The sequence below is a fragment of the Mus caroli genome, chromosome 17 (assembly GCF_900094665.2).
Source record: "Mus caroli chromosome 17, CAROLI_EIJ_v1.1, whole genome shotgun sequence".
Taxonomy (NCBI): Eukaryota; Metazoa; Chordata; class Mammalia; order Rodentia; family Muridae; genus Mus; species Mus caroli.
Window position 1 is genome coordinate 12,123,365 of NC_034586.1, and position 6,973 is coordinate 12,130,337.

Sequence of the window (6,973 nt, forward strand, 5' to 3'; positions counted from 1 at the left end):
AAAAAAAAAAAAAGAATAAGAACCTTTAGGAGATGAAACTATGTATGGTTTCTTGATTAAAGGTTGCAATAACTAAATTCTTATTCCTTCATGGAAAAAACTTTAAAAAGGTTACATGTTTATTAAATCTTGAGTATAAAACAGTATGATTGATGGTGTATAAATGTATATAAAATTTAATGTCAATAAACTAGCTGTAGGGGAGAATTATCAATTATAAAACCTTCCAGAAACTTCTAGAGACCACTTATTTCCTAGACATTATTCTAGTGATGCAGAAAAATACAGACGTGGTTTGACAGAAAAAAAAATATATATATAAAGTCTGAGTGTGTCTTTCATCTGGGAACTTAGTGATCAAGGCAGGGTAGAATCCCCTGGATGGGATTTTAAATCATTTTTTACTACACTTCCTGTTTAAAGAAATTTCCATAGTAGAGATAGTAACATATTTTCACAGATACCATTTAAAAGTTCCTTCTCTCACACTTTTTAAAAACAATAGTCATTTTACGTAAGATGGAATCTTAATGAGGTTTACTATATATTTCCCTGATGGCTATATTGAGCATTGTTCTTAAATTATTGACTATTTTTATTTCTTGTATTGAGAAGTGTCTTTTCAGAATATTTGCCCATTTATTAATTGAATGATTGATTTTGTTAATTGACTTTTGCAGTTTACTATGCATTTTGAAATCTTGTCCTGTGTCAGCTAATATAGTTGGTAAGTATTTCTTCCATTCTGTAGGATATCTTTATGCTGCTGGGCTCTTTCATTTGCTCTGTATTTCTGAATGTAGTGTACTTTTACATGCCATTGATTTTACTTTGTTTTAGGTTATGTTCAGGAAATCATTGCCTGAGCCAATATCTTGTCATGTTTCCTCTTTATTTTTCTCTAATAGCTTCAAATGTTACATTAAAGTCATTGTTTTACACTTTAGTAATTTTTGTATAGTAGAGAGAGAAAAGGACTGAATTTTCAGTGTTTACATATGGATATCTAACTTTCCAAGCACTAGTTGTTAAAGAGGTTGTCTTCTCTCTTATATGGTTTTAGCTTGTTTGTAAAGGGCCAGTGTCTGTAGGTGTGCAGGTTTATAGACATGTCTTCTATCTCAATCTCTGGTTCTACCTTTTTTCTTTTTATTGTTCCTAAGGCTCTGTGATGTTTCAAAACAGATACTGTGAAACATTCAGCATTGTTCTTTTGAATGCTGGAATTGTTTTGTAAAGAAGTTCTTGGAAAAATAACACTAAAATTATGGTCAGGAACATTGAATCTGTAGATTGTTTTCTTTCAATTCATTTCTATCTTCATATTTGTCTATTTGTATAAACAACTACTCTAAATTTGATTATTATTTAATCACTTTAGTGAACAACATTCTGTTAAAGGCCCAATCTTTAAGTACTGCTCAAAACTGAAGGCATGCGGCAGATGGAATGAAGTCAGAATTGTATCCTAGCATTTGGATGTTAGAGGCAGAAATTTGAAGTCTACCTCGATCATGCAACACATTTGAAGGCAGACTAAGACACTTGGTGAGAGTTTATGTAAAAATAATTCAAGGCATGGGATGTAATTCAGAAGTATAACAGTCACCACCAGATATAAGGCCTTGAATTAGATCCACTGAACCATGGGAGAAAGGAAGGAAGGAAGAAATGAAGGAAGAAAAGTCTTAAATATGTGAAAAATAATTAAAATAACAACTATGACACCAATAAAAAAGAAAGAGCACAAAAATATCAGGATAAACTAACATGTCTAAAATTAATATAATGGAAGCTAATAAAATATTTTTAACGGCAGGTCATGCATTTGTATATTTAAAAATTTAGCACAATTTTTAAATGGAACAATGAAAAGAAAAAACCACCATATTTTTAAAATTCAAATTTAAAACTAAATAAATAGAAATGGGAAAAAAGTGAAACGTCAGACATTAATCTTAGCTGAGACACTTGAACAAGAGAAACTTTCTTCTGTGTCCTCCATCATTAAAATCCATGTCCAATATTTGAATCCACCAGGTGTGCATGAATGTAGTGAGTTGCAGATGAGCTTGACTATAATCTCTTCCTGGGTATATTTTCTGTGGTAAGACTGTAGGCATCCCATATTGCTTTTTAAGATTTACTTATTTTTATTTTATGTGTAAGAGTATTTTACCTGCATGTATGTCTGTATATCATGTATATGCCTGGTTCCAATGAAGTCCAGAAACAGGTGTTGGACACTTATCTCATGGCACAGCCCTGAAAGAGCATTCCATGTTCTTGTCAAAGTACAAGAAACTCAGACTGGTTCCTTTCCTGGGGCTGGAATATATGCCAACCTCTCTTGGCCTGACAAAAGGAGAAAATTATAGTAAGGAAAAATTAAACATCTTGATTAAGTACAGAATAAAACAGACAGACTCAATGAACAAGCTGTGAAAAAAATTGAAAATAAACAAGAAAAAACAAACCCCACTAACAATTTCTTTTTCAGAAGGGGTAAAAATTGATGACACACATCCCATATTTTTTAGTGACAACATTTGTCAACCATCCACAAGTATCTGTATCATTTGAATAGGAGAGCAATAAATCCCTGCAGTATTTGACCACAGGAGAAGTAACAGATTTTAAAGAAATAAAATCAGGGTATAGAATGAAGTTCTATTTTGATGAGACTCTTTACTTTGAAAACAAAATTCTCTCCAAAAGATTTCATCTGAATGGGAGTAATGATCTATCTTCAAAGACCAACAAACTCAAATGGAAATCTGGAAAAGTTTTGACAAAATGCACAAGTCCAGTGCATAATAGGACCTCTAGGAAGTGTCAGCCTGAGGAACCACAGAACCTTTTGACCTGCTTTCATAACTACTCTGATGGAAGTACAGATGAGTTAGGAAAGGTCATCAAAGATACTTGGTCATGTACTTTGCAGGTCTATTTGCTGATATGGATAATGAAGGATGAGTGGGGAAAGACAATGGTGATGATGAAGATGATGGTGATGTGATAGATTGGAAAGTATTAATGAAGAGAATGAGGATGGAAAGTGAAAAAGACAAAAAGAGGGAGCAAGGAGAGAAGGATGAAAAAGATGAGCAATACAATAGAATATTGGTGGAATTAAATCTTCTTATTTTATTTTTCAGTTTTCCCTAGTCCCTGGGAGCAATATGTCGTCTTTCTTATCATCCTTCTGGTTTTAATGTCTTTTTCTTCTCAACCCTGTGGTTCTCAACTTATGGGAGAAATACCTTGAGAAAAATACAATGGGAAAATAATCTCCACTTTTCGTTCTAGCTTAATTTTAATCCTTTTTTGTCTCAAAAACTGAAAATGCAACAGTACAATCATGCTCTCTGGGATAAAAGAAAAGCCTTCCAGCTCTTTTCATTCTCCTGGAGGGCAGAAGGTACCAGGCTCCTATGGAGTAGAAAGAGTTGAAAGTTTTCTTCTCTTATCTGTATATTGGACCAGAGATTACACTGAATCTTCAAGTGACTGTGGATAGTTATCACTTACCAAAATATATCTGTGTATACTATCTTCTTTCATAAATAGAAAGAAGTATGGAGAGCTATCAAAGGTGAGTAAAGGGTGGGTTTGAGATGTCTGGGAAGTTAATTGGACATTTTGACAATATGGCATTTCTTTTGGCATGTTTAATTTTGGTGTTTAATGGATATCCTTGCAATTTAACTCAAGTGAAGATAACACGTTTAAGATAAAATCCTCTCCTATTTATCATTCAATGACAACAGGCTGAGAAAGAAATTAGGGAAACAACTCTCTTCACAATAGCCACAATAATATAAAATATCTTGGGGTAACTCTAACCAAACAAGTGAAAGATCTGCATGAAATTAACATCAAATCTCTCAAGAAAGAAATCGAAGATCTCAGAAAATGGAGAGATTTCCCATGCTCATGGATTGGGAGAATTAACATAGTAAAAATGGCCATCCTACAAAAGGCAATCTACAGATTTAATGCAATGCCCATAAAAATTCCTAAAAATTCTTCAAAGATGTGGAAAGAGCAATTCTCAAATCCTGGAAAGGCAAAACCCCAGAATAGTGAAAACGTTCCCAACAATAAAAGAACAGCTGGGGAATCACCATCTCTGACCTCAAGTTATACTACAGAGCAATAGTGATAAAAACTGCATGGTATTAGTAGAGAGAGACAAGTTGATCAATGGAATAGAACTGAAGATCCAGAAATAAAACAACACACTTACAGACACTTGATCTTTGACAAAGAAGCCAAAAATATACAATGGAAAAAAGAAAGCATCTTCAAAAAATGTGCTGTTCTAACTGGCTATCCATTTGTAGAAAAATGAAAGTAGACCATATTTGTCACTGTGCACAAAGTTCAAGTCCAAGTGGATTGAGGACCTTAACATAAAATCAGACATACTGAATATAATAGAAGAGAAAGTGGGAAAGAGCATTGAACTCATTGGTATAGGGGGGAAATATTCTAAACAAAATTCCAATGGCTCACACTCTAAGACCAAGAATTGATAAATGGGACCTCATGAAATCAGAAAGCTTCTGTAAGGCAAAGGACATAGTCCATAAGACAATTCGGCAACCTACAGATTGGGGAAAAAAAAAAAAAAAAACACTTCACTAGCCCCAGATCTGATAGAGGGCTAATATCCAAAATTTACAAAAAACTCAAGAAGTTAATCACCAAAAAAACCCAAACAACCCAATCAGAAAATGGGAAATAAAACTAATCAGGGAATTCACACCAGATTCTTGGATGAGGATGCCTCTGTAAGAGGACCTGCATTCTCAATTAACCTGGACTCCCAAGACCTCTCAGACACTTGACCACCAACCAGGCAGCATACACCAACTGATATGAAGTCCCCAACACATATACAACAGAGGACTGGTGGTTCTGGGTTCAGTCAGAGAAGATGAACCTAACCCTCAATAGACTAGAGGTCCTAGGGAGTTTAGAGGTCTGGTGGGGGGGAGGGAAGTGGGAGCTCCTCATGGGGACAGGGGGTAGGGAGGAAGTATGGGATGGGGAACAGCTGTAGGGTGGACCGGGAGGGGGATAAAATCTGCAGTGTAAAAAAAATATTAAAGAAATTTTAAAAATAAATAAACCTAAACAGAAGAAGAAGAAGAAGAAGAAGAAGAAGAAGAAGAAGAAGAAGAAGAAGAAGAAGAAGAAGAAGAAGAAGAAGAAAAGAAGAAGAAGAGTGAGGAGGAGGAGAAGGAGGAGAAGGAGAAGGAGGAGAAGGAGAAGGAGAAGAAGGAGGAGAGGGAGAAGGAGAGGGAGAGGGAAGGGGAGGGGGAGGGGAAGGGATGGGGGAGGGGGAGTGTTGGGAGCTATTAAGACAACACAATTGTCCTGATCTCTGAATTGGGCTTCTCCCCCCGAGAAGAAAAGGGGGTCAAAAGCAGGCCACCGACGCACCACTCTGAGAACAACCACAGAGTGTTCCAGCCCTAAGTCAGCACCAGATGTCCTGACCACAAGATGTACCCTGATACCACCAAGTTCCTGCTTCCCTGTGTAGTCGCCAAAAGAAAAATTTCCACTACCCCATCCCTCCTGCTAAGAAGTACTTCCTCCTTTGCTTGTGCATTTCTGCTGCGTCATTCCTCCTGCTGAGAAGTACTTCCCCTTTTGCTTGTGCATTTAAGCCTTGAGCCTAGCTGAATACAGTGAGTCCTTGATGCTAATCAGACTGCTTCTGTGTGTCATTTATTGCAATTAGTTCTTGTCTCTCCCTCCCCCGATTTGGTTCTTAGGAGAAGGTCCCCTTGAGACCATTGAATAACTGGACCTGCTGGACAGGTTAGAGGAGGAGAAGGAGAAGGGAGAAGGGAGAAGAAGGGAGAAGGGAGAAGAAGGGAGAAGGGAGAAGAAGGGAGAAGGGAGAAGAAAGGAGAAGGGAGAAGAAGGGAGAAAGAAGAAGGAGAAGGAGGAGGAGAAGGAGGAGGAAGAGGAAGAAGAAGAAGAAGAAGAAGAAGAAGAAGAAGAAGAAGAAGAAGAAGAAGAAGAAGAAGAAGAAAACAAAACAAAACCTCTCCTAATGAAAAAATATTGAAGTGGTATCTGCAGTGGGTCTGAGAACAAGTCTTGAGAATTGGTGTGGTAGCAAGGAGCTGGAAAAGTGTGTCACTCCAGAGTGGTCATATGAACCATTTATAATTGTTGGCAAAGGTACCTAAAAGGGAAAAATAAATGTTCTCCCTTGCCATTCAGTCTAGGCAGGAAAAATAACAAAATTCTAAAACTGGATTTTGGTGATGGTTGCACAGCAATGTGGGCATACTTGGTTCAGCAGTTCAACTCAGTGTGACTTGGACCAGGGGACTAGAATATGTGATTCAAGTTCTTATAAATATTTACTTTTTAAAATCAAAACAAAGCATATCTACAAATCTTTCAAGTTTTTAAATATGTTGTCTCCAGTAATCAACTTACCTTCCATACATCTTAAACAAATTCTTCTCATTCAAACATGGAAAAGCTGTAATCATGTGGTAATGCAATCAAGATTCCTCCTAACAGTTGTAGCTTTTGATTCCTTATACAGGAAAAGGAAAACGTTCAGTTACCCTTCTTTCTGTTTACCTGTCTGCCTGGCTATTTTGAGGGAAGTTTGTACTAAGTTACTTAGGCTGTATAGCCCAAACCTACTTCTAACTTTTGGTCCTTCTGCCCCAGCCATCTACTTAGCCAGAATTTCAGACTCATGTCAAACACAACTTTATTTTTTTCTTGAAAAGTATTACTTTGGGGTGTGTACTGGCTATTTTTGTGTCAACTTGACACAGCTGGAGTTATCAGAGAGAAAGGAGCTTCAGTTGAGGAAATGCCTCCATGAGATACAACTGTAAGGCATTTTCTCAATTAGTGATCAAGGGGGAAAGGCCCCTTGTGGGTGGGACCATCCCTGGGCTGGTAGTCTTGGGTTCTACAGAGAGTA